Here is a 14690-nt window from a genome sequence, read left to right as displayed (position 1 = left end):
AATCACTAACGCAAACAAAGCTGGTGATAAAGGACAACCTTGACGAGTTGATCGAGTTAACTTAAAAGATTCTGAAATCAAGCCATTCGTCAATACTCTAGCTACCAGTTTACTATATAGAGTCCTAATCCAACCAATAAAAGAAGGACCAAACTTAAATTTCTCCAGAACTTTAAACAAAAAATTCCATTCAACTCTATCAAATCTTTTTCTGCATCTAAGGATATCACCATTGGGTGATCTAAAGATTGTCGAAATCTATTAATCAAACTAATCACGCACAAGATGTTATCTGAAGCATATCTATTCTTTATAAAACCTGTTTGATCAATATGAATCAACTTTGGTAAAAATTTAGCCAATATATTCGCTAATATTTTAGCTATTATTTTATAATCTACATTTAACAACAAAATTGGTCTAAATGAAGATACTTTCAAAGGATCTCTATCTTTTTTAGGAATTACTGTAATTAAAGCACTAGAACAAGACTCAGGTAATTCATAATGCTCTCCAACTTGATGTAATACATCCACAAACACTGTAGATAAATCATCATAAAAAATTTTATAAAATTCAACCAAAAATTCATCATCACCAGGTGATTTACCGTTCGGCATTTTCAGCATAGCCATTTTAATTTCCGAATCAGTAAATGGTTCTTCTAACTCCTGTATATCTCCATACTCTAATATCGGTAAATTCAACTGTGATTAAAAAAAGATCAATAAATCCATTTTCTTGTTTTCCTTCAAATGTATATAACTTTTTATAAAATGAATAAAATTCATCATTAATCTCACGAGGTTTATAAGTAATAAGAGAATTCCGTCTAACAGCATTAATAGTCCTCGATATCTGTTCTTTCTTTAATTGCCACGCCAATACCTTATGTGTTTTCTCTCCCCATTCGTAATACCATTGTTTAGTCCTATTAATCACACATTCAAATTGATAAGATTGCAATTTCAATTTCAGCCAAGATAATTCTATTTTCTGATCTTTTGTAGCATCTTTCTGAAATTCCTTTCCTAACTCATCGATCTGTTTCTCTAATTCAAGACTCTGATTTAATCGATTCTTTTTTATTTTAGAAGTATAACTAATTATTTGTCCTCTCAAATAAGCTTTCATAGCATCCCATAATACAAACTTACTTTGAACAGAATTAGAATTTTCTTTCAAAAAAAATTAATTTGTTTTTTCAAAAGATCAATTCCATATTTTTGAACAACATTGTATTAAATCTCCAACGATAAGCTATTTGAGTTTTCTCAAAAGTTTCATATGTAAAATATAACAGAGAATGATCTGAAATCACCCTACTTTTATATTCCGCTTTTTGTATTTTCCCTTGTAAATGTCCCGATACTATAAAAAAAAAGTCAATCCTTGAAAAAGATTCATGTCTAGATGAATAAAAGGAAAAATCTTTCTCTGTCGGATTAAGACGTCTCCAAATATCTACTAAATTAAGATCTTTCATCAATGCTTGGACCTGAATTGCCATCTTGGATTTTTTAACTTTCTTCTGAGATTTATCTAATAAAGGTTGCAAAACACAATTAAAATCACCACCAACTAAAATATTATCATTAGCCTGACCCAAACATAAAAAGGCATCTAAAATAAATATTTCATCATCTGCATTTGTGGCATATATATTAAGTAAATTCCAAAATTCACTAAAAATCTTACAATTCAATTTAAGAATAGATCCTGCCTTTTCCTCCATTGATTGTAATTCAAAACATAAATTTTTACGTATCAAAATTGCTACACCTTTAGCTCTAGAATTAAATGAAGAAGATTATACATGCCCAACCCAGTCCATTTTTAATTTCGCGCTTTCCTTCACATTCAATTGTGTTTCTTGTAAAAAGGCAATATCTATTTTCATTTTCTTAATATACGCCAAGACTTGCTTACGTTTAATTTTACTATTTAATCCTCGAACATTAAAAGTAGCAAACCTCAACTTTGACATATCTACTATTATTACTAAATACCAATAATATCTTTATATAAAAACTCAAATCAATGTATATAGGCCCTCCAATAGAAAAAAATCACAAATTAAAAACAAAAAAAAGAAAATAAAGAAAAAAAGAAAATCTCCCCCCCCCCCAATAAAAACTACCAAAAGGTAGTAATCCCCTAAACAAAAATTGGGTGTGGGTCACCCACCAGTGGCTGATGACTAGTAAAGAAAGTGCAAATCTCTCCCTCCCCAGCCAAACAGTCAATAACATCAAAATATCATAATAAAAGAAAAAAATAGAATAAGAAAATTCTTCTTTTCATCCAAAGGATTCTAATCTCGAAGATCCCATTTCAGAGGGGGTAGATTCTTTCCATTCCCATTTTTCCCATTTCTGCCATTTCTTCCTTTTCCAGAGCAACCAGATTTTTCTTTAGGGGATAATGGTGGACTACATCTTTGTCCTCTTATATCTGGCAATGAATCAGCAAAAATCATTGCTTCACGATCAGTTTCAAAAAACTGAAATTGATAGTCTCCATAAAACATCTTCAACACTGCAGGGTAACGAAAAGTAGACTGAAAACCTTTACACAGCAGGGGAGAATCGGTGGTCATGATGGCCGATCTCCCAGGACGAGGCTAACCCATTGCACTTCGGGTGTGCTGACGCCTGCGATGTCCCCAAATGCGGGATACTCGACTGCAAAATTTGTGGTAGTGGGGGACTGCGTTATTTTTTTAAATTCAAACTAGAGGACATGGTTTAAGATTGAAGGGGGAAAATTATAAGGGGAACATGAGGGGAAATTTCTTTACGCAGAGGGTGGTGGGGATGTGGGATGAGCTTCCGGCAGACGTGATCGAGGCGGGATCATTGGTTACATTTAAGGAAAGACTGGATCATTACATGGATAGGAGGGGACTAGAGGGGTATGGACCAGGTGCTGGTCAGTGGGACTAGGAGGGTGGGGATTTGCTACATCATGGACTAGTAGGGCCGAACTGGCCTGTTCTGTGCTGTAAGTGGTTATATGGTTAAACTTCTTTAACTAGATTGAATCGATGTCAACGTTGAATGACCTCTTGACTCAAATCAGGATTAAAAAAAGACTCTGCTATTCTGAATCAATAATGGGGTTTGTCGTTGTCTCGCATTTTGTACTGCAAGTCAAAGTATTGCTTTGAGTCCAAATGAGCATAGAAGATGGAGGGGGGATTTGATGGAGGTGTTCAAGATTTTAAAAGGGTCAGAAAGAGTCAATATGGATAGGCTTTTTCAGTTAAGAGTGGGGGATATTCAAACCAGAGGCCATGGTTTGAGATTGCAGGGGGAAAATTATAAGGGGAACATGAGGGGAAATTTCTTCATGCAAAGGGTGGTTGGGATGTGGAATAAGCTTCCGGCAGAGGTGGTTGAAGCAAGGACGTTATTTCTTTGGCTTGGCTTCGCGGACGAAGATTTATGGAGGGGGTAAAAAGTCCACGTCAGCTGCAGAACAGCAAGGACGTTATTTACATTTAAGGAAAGACTGGATAATTACATGGAAGGGAGAGGATTGGAGGGGTATGGACCAGGTGCTGGTCAGTGGGACTAGGAAGGTGGGGATTTGTTCCGGCATGGACTAGTAGGGCCAAACTGGCCTGTTCTGTGCTGCATATGGTTATATGGTTAACTCAAACTTTGAATTATTACCGGCTCTGTAGGATTTCAACAAGATTTGCAGGAGTGGGAACCAGAGTGCCAGAGCTGATAGTGAAGTGGGGGTGTTTAAAGTCAGAAATCAAAGTGTTGTGCATGGTGGGAATAATGTTCTGAGGTGAGAAATGATCTAGAAAGCATGGTTTTGGACCAGTTGTTTTCTGGCAAGTCTTTGGTAAGTAAAAGGTCTTCAAAAGAGAAATTTTGAGAGTATAAAATGTGTATATTCCTGTCAGGATGAAAGGCAAGGTTAGCAGGCGCGGGGAACCTAAGTTTTTGAGGGATATTGGGGATCTGGGTAAGAAGAAGAGAGAGGTGAATAGCGGATACATGCACAAGGAGCAAATGAGGTATTAGTTGAGTGTAAGAAATATAGGAAAAAACAAGAAATAAATCAGGAGGGCTGAAAGAAGACATGAAGTTGCTTTGGCAGACAATGTAAGGTGAATTCCAAAGGGTTTCTACAGGTTTATTAAGAACAAAAGAATAGTCATGGTGGAACAAAATTGGCCCTCAGTGAGAGTGGCGGCCACCACTGCATTGGGGGGACTGACTGGGAGATGTTCTGTTGAGCATCTTTGATCTGTCCTTTGCAACAGTGGGGATAGACCATGGCCACCCAGTTTAATTCTACACCCAATTCCCACACTGACATGTTTGACCATGGCTTCATTCACTGTCAAACCGAGGCTACCTCCCATTTCTGCACTCTCCCCACCAGACATTAACTTCAGTTAAATCCCTCCCCTGAGTCCCTCTCTTTCCCTACATCTCTGTCTCCTTTCCTCCAGCTCTCCACTCCCCTTCGCTCTCTGATCAGAGCTGCCCCTTCTCCCTATCACCTTGGGTGTTTTCTTTCTCTTCTATCCCCCCACCTATATACTTCTATGACCTGTTAGCCTCTGTTCCTCTCCCTGCCTTCCCCTCCTCTCCTTTCTTCCCCCCCTCCCCCCATCATTTATTCAGGTGCCTGTCTCTGTTATGTTCATAACTTGACAAAGGTCTCAGGCCTGAAACATCGGTTACCTTTTACTTCCTATAGATGCTATATGACCTGCTGAGTTTCTCCGGCTCTTTACTGTGAATATTTATTATTTTAATTTATCTTTAACGGTACAGTGCAGAAGAATGCCAAGAGGCCTGTGACTAATGGTGCTGGGACCATTGTTGTTTGTCATCTCTTATCACTGATTGGATGATAATGTGGTAAATTGGATCTGCATGTTTGCAGATGGCACTAAGATTGGAGGTGTTGTGGACAGCGAGGCTTGCAGAGGGAAAAACGGGCTGAAAAATGGCAGATGGAATTTAATGTGGACAAGCATGAGGTGTTGCATTTTGAAGGACAAACCAAGAAAGGACATACACAGGGCATTGAGGAGTGTAGTAGAACACAGGGATCTGGGAATACAGATACATAATTCCCTGAAAGTGGCGTCACAGGTAGACAGGGTTGTAAAGAGAGCTTTTGGCATATTGGCCTTCATAAATCAAAGTATTGCATTTAGGAGCTGGAATGTTATGGTAAATTTGTATAAGACATTGGTGAGGCCAAATTTGGAGTATTATGTGGATTTTTTTGACACCTAGCTACAGGAAAGATATCAGTAAGATTGAAAGGGTGCAGAGGTTTACTAGGATGTTGCTGGGTCTTCAACTGAGTTACAGGGAAAGGTGAAGGACTTTATTCCCTGAAGGGGAGGTTTGATTGAGGGATGCACAATTATGAGGGGCACAGGTAGAGCAGATGCAGGCAGGTTTTTTTTCACTGAGCATGGGTGAGACAAGGACCAGATGACATCAGTTATCAGGGAGGAAAGGGGAAATGTTTAATGGGAACATTGGGGAAACTTCATGCAGAGAGTAGTGGGAGTATGAATGAGCTGCCAGCTGACATGGTGAATGTGGACATGGTTTCAACATTTAAGAAAAGTTTGGACATTACATGGATGGCAAGGGTCTGGAGGGCTATGGTCCAGGTGCAGGGCAATGGGAGTTGGCAGTAGAAGTCATTCAGCACAGACTAGATGGGCTGCAGGGTCTGTTTCTGTGCTGTTGTAGGCCCTTTGGGCCGATGAACCCATTCCATCTAACGTGTCCTCTGGGTGCTCTAGTTTCCTTTAAAATGTACAGAGTTGTAGGTTAATTGGAGTATTTGGGCAGCTCGGGCTCGTCGGCTGGTGTCTAAATTTTAAAATTTAATTTAACTTGTCGTATGGAGCAAGATTAACAGAACTATGGCTTTTCTCTTTTGAGCAACAAAGGATGAGAGGTGACTTCATGGCTTAGATAGGGTGGACATCCAGCAACAATTTCTTGGGGCAACACCAGAGGATGTCTGTACAAGGTGAGAGGAGGAAATTTTAGGGGAGACGTTTGGGGTAGGTTTTTTTACACAGGGAGTGGTGGAGGCTGGAACAATAGTAACTCTTTGCTATTTTAGAATGGACCTCATTTATTGAGTCAGAACATGGTTTTCATGCTGCTCGAGCAATTATAAAGGGAGGTGGTTGCAATAGGGACATTTAAAAACTCTTGGACAGGCAGAAGGATGGAAGAAAAACAAAGGGGTATGGGTTTGAGGGAGGGAAGGGCAAGACTTGTGGAGTAGGTTTACGTGGGTCAGTACAACAATGTGGGCCAAAGGGCCTTTACTGTGTTGAAATGTTCTGTCTTAGATGTTAGAATGTAATAACCAAGTGTAGGAGGCAGCATTCTGGATCAGCAAGGCTACTACCATCCAATATGACCATGAATATATTTCATCTCATTTAACTCAATTCAGTTTACTGTTATAACTTTTGAAAAAAAATGTTTGGCTGCAGCTATGTATTGTAAGACATTGGTGAGGCCAAATTTGGAGCATTGTGTGATGTCTGGGCGCCTAACTACAGGAAAGATATCAATAAGATTGAAAGAGTGCAGAGAAGATTTACTAGGAAAGATTAAACAGGTTAGGACTTTATTCCTTGGACTGAAGAAGAATGAGGGGAGATTTGATTGAGGTTTACAAGATTATGTGAGGTATAGAGACAGTGGATGCAAGTAGGCTTTTCTACTTAGATTGGTGGAGATAAATTTGAGAGGTTGTAGTTTTAAGCGGAAAGAGGAAAGGTTTAGGGGGGCAAAGTTAGGGTGAAGTTCTTCACTCACAGAGTGGTGGGAGTGTGGAATGAGCTGCCATCTGACGTCGTCAACGCAGGGTTGATCGTATGTTTTAAGAATAAATTGATAGACACGTGGATGGGAGAGGCCTGGAGGGTCAGTGGGACTAGGGAGATGATGGTTAGCACAGACTAGAGGGACCAAATGGCCTGTTTCCTGTGCTGTAGCATTCTATGATTCATTGAGTATGACATGAAACATATTCTTGGCTGATCAGGCCATGGACTCAGCTCCACCTCTCCGCCTGCTCCCAAGAACTCTTAATTCTCTATCATGCAGAAATCTATTTGACTGGGCAGAGAATTCCACAGATTCCCTCCTCTCTGGGAGAAGCAGTTCCTCTTCATCTCTGTCCTGAATCACTTCTTCTGAATCCTGTGGCTGACCCCAAGTTCGAATCTCACCTCCTGGTGGAAACAACTTTACTGCCTCCATTTTATCTACCCCTTTCATCATTTTGTAAAATCCCCTCTTATTCTTCTGAATTTCAGCAAGTACAGTCCCAGGCAATTCAGATTCTTCTCAAACCTACTTTGAGTTGCTTTTGACTTGGGGGGGTTGCCTCAGGGATGGGACCATCGTTGTTTGTTTCCATATCAATGCTCTGGATGTTAATGTGGTCAATTGGATCAGCAAGTTTGATGATGGCACAAGATTGGAGCCGTTGTGGAAAGTGAGGAAGATTTTCAAAGTTTGCAGAGGGATCTGGACCAACTGGGTGAATGGGCCAAAAATGGTAGATGGCGTTTAATGCAAACAAGTGTGAGGTGATGCATTTTGGAAGAGCAAACCAAAATAGAACTTACACAGTAAATGGTCAGGGCACTGAGGAGTGCAGAGGATCAGAGAGATCTGGGGATACAGGTGCATTGTTCCCTGAAGGTGGCATCACAGGTGACAGGGCTGTAAAGAAAGCTTTTGGCATCTTAGCCTTTATAAATCAAAGTATTGAGTCCAGGAGTTGGGATTGTTTAAAACATTGGTGAGGTCAAATTTGGAATATTGTATACAGTTCTGGGTGCCAAACTACAGGAAGAATATCAATAAGATTGACAGAGGGGAGAGAAGATTTACTAGGATGTTGCTGGGTCTTCAGGAGTTGAGATATAGGGAAAGGTTAAACAGCTTAGGACTTTATTCCTTGGATTGAAGAAGAATGATAAAGGTTTATAAGATTATGAGAGGTATAGAGAGAGTGGATGCAAATAGGTTTTTCCACAGATTGGGGGAGATAAATACAAGAGGTCATAGTTTTAAGCTGAAAGGGGAAAGGTTTAGGGGGAACATTAGGGGGAAGTTCTTGACTCAGAGTGGTGGGAGTGTGGAACGAGCTGTCAACTGATGTGAACGTGGTCTCGATTGTGTGTTTTAAGAATAAATTGGATAGATACATGGATGGGAAAGGCGTGGATGGTTAAGGATTGGGAGCAGGTCAATGGGACTAGGGAGATGATGATCAGCACAGACTAAAAGGGCCAAATGGCCTGCTTTTTGTGCTGGTTCTACTTATCTCCAGAATCATCCTGGTGAACTTCCTTTTCACCACCTTCAAAACTAGCATACCTTCTCTTAAGTAAGGAGAACAGAATTGCATGCAGTTCTCCAGCTGTGGCCTCAACAGTACCCTGTAATGTTGAAGCAGAATCTCCCTGCTCTTAAATTTAGTCCTTCCAGCAATGAAGACTAGCATTCCATTTGCCTTCTTGATTGCCTTATGTACCTGCAAACCATAGGACCATTAGACATAGGTGCAGAAATAGGCTATTCAGTCCATCGAGTCTGTCCCCTCATTCAATCATGAACTGATCCATTTTCCCACTCAGCCCCATTGCCCGGCCTTCTCCCCATAATCAAGAACATGTCAATCTCTGCTTTAAATACACCCAATGACCTGATCTCCACAACTACCAGTGAGAACAAATTCCATAGATTCACCACCCTCTGGTTGAAGAAATAACTGCATCTCTGTTCTAAGCAGATGGCCTTCATTCCCGAAGTCATGCCTTCTTGTCCTAGACTCTCCCACTGTGGAGAAACAACCTTTCTACATCTATTCTGCCCTTGCCTTGTAACATTTGAAATATTTCAATGAGATTCCCCCCCACTTCCATTCCTGGAATCATTCTGGTGAACCTCCTTTGAACCCTCGCCAACATCAGCATATCCTTTCTTAAATGAGGAACCCAAACCAGCTGACCAAGTGAGGTCTCACCAGTGCCTTATAAAGCCCCAATATCACATCCCTGCTCTTATATTCTATTCCTGTTGTAATGAACACCAGCCATGAGTTTGCCTTATTCACCACGAACTCAACCTGCAAGTTTACTTTCAGGCTATCCTACACGAGGACTCCCAGGTCCCTTTACATCTGGGAATTTTCAATTTCCTCTGTATTGAGAAAATCTGTTCCTCAACTTTCCTTTTTAATCATCTGCAGACTTGGCCACAAAGCCGTTCATTCCATAATTTAAATCATTAATATACAATGTATAACGAAGTGGCCCCAACTCTGACCCTTGTAGAACACCACCAGCAACTGGCAGCCGACCAGAATATGATCGCTATATTTCGACACTCAGCTTCCTGCCAATCAGCTAATGCTCTACCCACACTGGTCTGTTTCCTGTTATACCACAGGCTCTTAACTTGTAAAAGGCCTTCAGAAAATCCAAAAACAGAACATTCACTAAAACTTTCTTATCCAGCCTGTTGGTCACTTAAACCATGGAACATTACAGCACAGAAACTTGGCAGTTCAACCCTTCTGGTCTGTGCCGACCAATAAAACTAGCTAGTCCCACTAACCTGCTCTCATTCCATAACCCGGCAGACCTCTCCTATCCATATATTTATCCAATTTATTTTTAAAACTCAAGATTGAATCTGCAATCACTAATCAGATGGCAGCTCATTCCACACTCTTACCCTCTCTGAGTGAAAAACTTTTCCCTAATGTTCCCCTTATCCCTCTCCCCTTTCAGCCTAAAGCTATGACCTCTTGTATTTATCTCCTTCAATCTAAGTGGAAACATCCTACTCACATCTACTCTCTCTATACCCCTCATAATCTTATAAACCTCTATCAAGTCTCCCCTTATTCTTCTTCATTCCAAGGAGTATAGTCCTAATCTGTTTAATCTTTCCTGGTAACTCAACTCCTGAAGACCCGGCAACATCCAAGTAAATCTTCTCTTCACTTTTTCAATCTTATTGATATCCTTCCTGCTGCTGGGCGACCAGAACTGCACACAATGTTCTAAGTGTGGCCTCACCAATGACTTGAATAACTTCAACATAACATCCCAACTCCTAGACTCAATACTTGATTTTTAAAGGCTAAGATGCCAAAAGCTTTTTTGACAACCCTGTCTACCTGCGACTCTACCTTCAGGGAACAATGTATATGTATTCCCAAATCTCTCTGCTCCTCCACACTTCTCAATGACTTACTGTGTACATCCTTCCCTGATTCACTCTTCCAAAGGGCAACACCTCACACTTATCTGCATTACATTTCATCAGCCATTTACTGGCCGAATTTCTTAGCTGGTGCAGATCCCTCTGCAACCTCTGGAAATCTTACTCAAAGCCAATTGGTTGGTCAAACAAGATTTTCCCTTAAGGAAACTATGCTGGGAGACTTGATGGGCTGAATGGCCTAGTTATGCTCCTATGATTTATGGTCTTAAAATGGGGCTGTTACATTGCTGTATATGTAAATTTAAAATAAAAATTCTGATTTGCTGCAGCTGAACAGGTAATTTGTAAGAATAACCACTCCCTGCACCCTGTGACTCACTGTAACACCACACCCTGCACTCTGTGAATTGAATGAAAAAGCAACAATAAATGCACAAACATTATAATAGACATTAAATATTCAGTTATGCTTGGACAAAAAAAAATAGCTGAGCAGTAGCGCAGTTAGCCCTGTTGTGTGTGGGAGTGTACCGTGGGGGTGTTCAAGAGCCTGATCGCTGTTGGAAAGCAACTGTTCTCTTCAGGCTCCTGTCCCTTCTGCCCTAAGGGTGCAGTGAGGAGAGATTGTGACAGGGGTCCGTGATGATGTCGACCACCTTCTTGAGGCAGTGTCTCACACAGATGCCTGCGGTGGATTGGAGGTTGGAGCCTGTGATGGACCTGGCTGACATTTGACAGAGACATTTAGCGGGGGATGCGGGTTTTAACACAGAGAGATTGTTTGGAAATGACAGAAGGGGCTATGTCTGTGCTTTGAATCACTGACCCTGCTTTCCCTCCAAGCCCTGCAGTTCTGCCCGTCCCCACTGTGTGGAACTGAACGTCAACACTGACATTGCTGATTTAGCGCCGTCTGCTTTGCCACTGGGTGGGAGTGTGCTCCAGAGAATTAGATCAAGGCTGAAACACAGACAAGTGGAAAGGTAGTCAGGGAATGGTGGAGATGGTTCGCTACCAGACAGACAGATAAGTCTGTGGACGGGAGGATCCACTCCCGATAGGGGCTAGCATAGTTGACAGGGACAAGTTTGGCTGAGTTAGTTACTGACGTTACTGATAAAAATCAGTGGTTCGTCAGATTGGAAGATACTGGATTCAAGATTTCTTTATTATGTAATAATTTAGAAGATGTAATATTACACAAAATTGCCTTCTGCCTGCCGTACGGTAGTCAACGAGTCACCATTAGTGTTGCCTGGTGCCCCTAACAGTTCAACAGAGAGTCCCCTACAGAATGTCTGTTTATTTGACTCCAGTGCTACCACAGACTCCTATTCAATCTTTCAACAACCTGAACTCCAGATCCAAACCTCTGACAGGATCAGGAAGCCTTCAGCGCCCGAGGCCATTCTTTGAATCCAGGACCAATACCTGGTTACCATGAGACAGTCTCCAGCAGCCCATGCAGGTACCCCAGATGAGTCGCCCGCAGACTTAGCTGCTGAGCCCCTCGCTGGTCACTGTCCTGTGAGGTTGACTCATTAGATCCTTCTCAATAGGGTTGTTCTCCCTGTTTCTGGTTCCCTGTGTTCGTCCGCTGATTTCCTGGATTCTGCAGCATCTCGAGGTCACCGCTGAGCACAGGTGCCACCGTCATTGGCACAGACCGTTGCAGGAATTTAGTTGGGCATTTGGAATTCTTCTTAACAGTTCTGCGTCTCCTATCCCCGCTCTCCCAGGTCTGCACCAGTAGGAGACCCTCATCCTCGCCAACACTGTTCCCTAAGCTGCAGACCCCGCGCACCACTTTCACCTGGTACTATCACATTCATCTTGACTCCTGTCGAGATTTCTCCTTCTTAATCCACCCCAGCTGCTGTGGAACCTACACGCCCACTACCCGGTTAACTGGTCACAACCGCTCAGCTCGGTGTACACCTCAACATGATATCCCAGCTCATTAACTATGACTCACTGTAACACCACTCACTGCAACACCACACTCTGCACTCTGTGTTTCACTGTAACTCCACTCCCTGCACCCTGTGACTCACTGTAACACCACACTCTGTGACTCACTGTAACACCACACTCTGTAACTCACTGTAACACCACACTCTGTGACTCACTGTAACACCACACTCTGTGACTCACTGTAACACCACACTCTGTGACTCACTGTAACACCACACTCTGTGACTCACTGTAACACCACACTCTGTGACTCACTGTAACACCACACTCTGTGACTCACTGTAACACCACACTCTGTGACTCACTGTAACACCACACTCTGTGACTTACTGTTACATCATTCCCTGCACTCTGTGACTCACTGTAACACCCCTCCCTGCACTCTGTGACTCACTGTAACACCACTCCCTGCACTCTGTGACTCACTGTAACACCCCTCCCTGCACCCTGTGACTCACTGAAACACCACACTCTGTGACTCACTGTAACACCACACTCTGTGACTCACTGTAACACCACACTCTGTGACTCACTGTAACACCACACACTGTGACTCACTGTAACACCACACTCTGTGACTCACTGTAACACCACACTCTGTGACTCACTGTAATACCACACTCTGTGACTCACTGTAACACCACACTCTGTGACTCACTGTAACACCACACTCTGTGACTCACTGTAACACCACACTCTGTGACTCACTGTAACACCACACTCTGTGACTCACTGTAACACCACACTCTGTGACTCACTGTAACACCACACTCTGTGACTCACTGTAACACCACACTCTGTGACTCACTAAAACTCCGCACCCTGCACTGTGACTCACTGTAACACCGCACCCTGTACTGTGTTTCACTGTAACTCTGCACCCTGCACCCTGTGACTCACTGTAACACCACACTCTGCACCCTGTGACTCACTGTAACACCACACTCTGCACCCTGTCACTCACTATAACTCCGCACCCTGCACTCTGTGACTCACTGTAACACCCCTCCCTGCACACTGTGACTCACTGTAACACCGCACCCTGTACTGTGTTTCACTGTAACTCCGCACCCTGCACCCTGTGACTCACTGTAACACCACACTCTGCACTCTGTGACTCACTGTAACACCACACTCTGCACTCTGTGACTCACTGTAACACCACACTCTGTGACTCACTGTAACACCGCACCCTGTGCTGTGTTTCACTGTAACTCCACTCCCTGCACTCTGTGACTCACTGTAACACCACTCCCTGCACTCTGTGACTCACTGTAACACCACACTCTGTGACTCACTGTAACACCCCTCCCTGCACTCTGTGACTCACTGTAACACCACTCCCTGCACACTGTGACTCACTGTAACACCCCTCCCTGCACTCTGTGACTCACTGTAACACCACTCCCTGCACTCTGTGACTCACTGAAACACCACACTCTATGACTCACTGTAACACCACACTCTGTGACTCACTGTAACACCACACTCTGTGACTCACTGTAACACCACACTCTGCGACTCACTGTAACACCACACTCTGTGACTCACTGTAACACCACACTCTGTGACTCACTGTAACACCACTCCCTGCACTCTGTGACTCACTGTAACACCCCTCCCTGCACTCTGTGACTCACTGTAACACCCCACCCTGCACTCTGTGACTCACTGTAAACACCCCTCCCTGCACTCTGTGACTCACTGTAACACCCCTCCCTGCACCCTGTGAATCACTGTAACACCCCTCCCTGCACTCTGTGACTCACTGTAACACCCCTCCCTGCACTCTGTGACTCACTGTAACACCACTCCCTGCACTCTGTGACTCACTGTAACACCACACTCTGTGACTCACTGTAACACCCCTCCCTGCACTCTGTGACTCACTGTAACACCCCTCCCTGCACTCTGTGACTCACTGAAACACCACACTCTGTGACTCACTGTAACACCACACTCTGTGACTCACTGTAACACCACACTCTGTGACTCACTGTAACACCCCTTCCTGCACTCTGTGACTCACTGTAACACCACACTCTGTGACTCACTGTAACACCACACTCTGTGACTCACTGTAACACCCCTCCCTGCACTCTATGACTCACTGTAACACCACACTCTGTGACTCACTGTAACACCACACTCTGTGACTCACTGTAACACCACACTCTGTGACTCACTGTAACACCCCTTCCTGCACTCTGTGACTCACTGTAACACCACTCCCTGCACTCTGTGACTCACTGTAACACCACTCCCTGCACTCTGTGACTCACTGTAACACCACACTCTGTGACTCACTGTAACACCCCTCCCTGCACTCTGTGACTCACTGTAACACCCCTCCCTGCACCCTGTGAATCACTGTAACACCACACTCTGTGACTCACTGTAACACCACACTCTGTGACTCACTGTAACACCACACTCTGTGACTCACTG

General features: G+C 43.1%; 1 protein-coding gene and 1 non-coding gene across 2 annotated transcripts in view; both read left to right on the top strand.

Annotated features, from left to right (window-relative positions):
• Nucleotides 1-14690, top strand: part of LOC138759091 (pyruvate carboxylase, mitochondrial-like) — a 403275-nt gene that overhangs the window by 21328 nt on the left and 367257 nt on the right. The gene's annotated exons all lie outside the window — the stretch shown is intronic.
• On the top strand, nt 2567-2724 carry LOC138759643 (U1 spliceosomal RNA). The gene has a single exon (XR_011355000.1). It is a non-coding gene; the product is annotated as a U1 spliceosomal RNA (small nuclear RNA).

This window comes from Narcine bancroftii, chromosome 3 (genome assembly GCF_036971445.1).
Source record: "Narcine bancroftii isolate sNarBan1 chromosome 3, sNarBan1.hap1, whole genome shotgun sequence".
Classification (NCBI taxonomy): domain Eukaryota; kingdom Metazoa; phylum Chordata; class Chondrichthyes; order Torpediniformes; family Narcinidae; genus Narcine; species Narcine bancroftii.
Note: the sequence above shows the minus strand (reverse complement) of the source record. Positions and strands in the feature narration are given on the sequence as shown.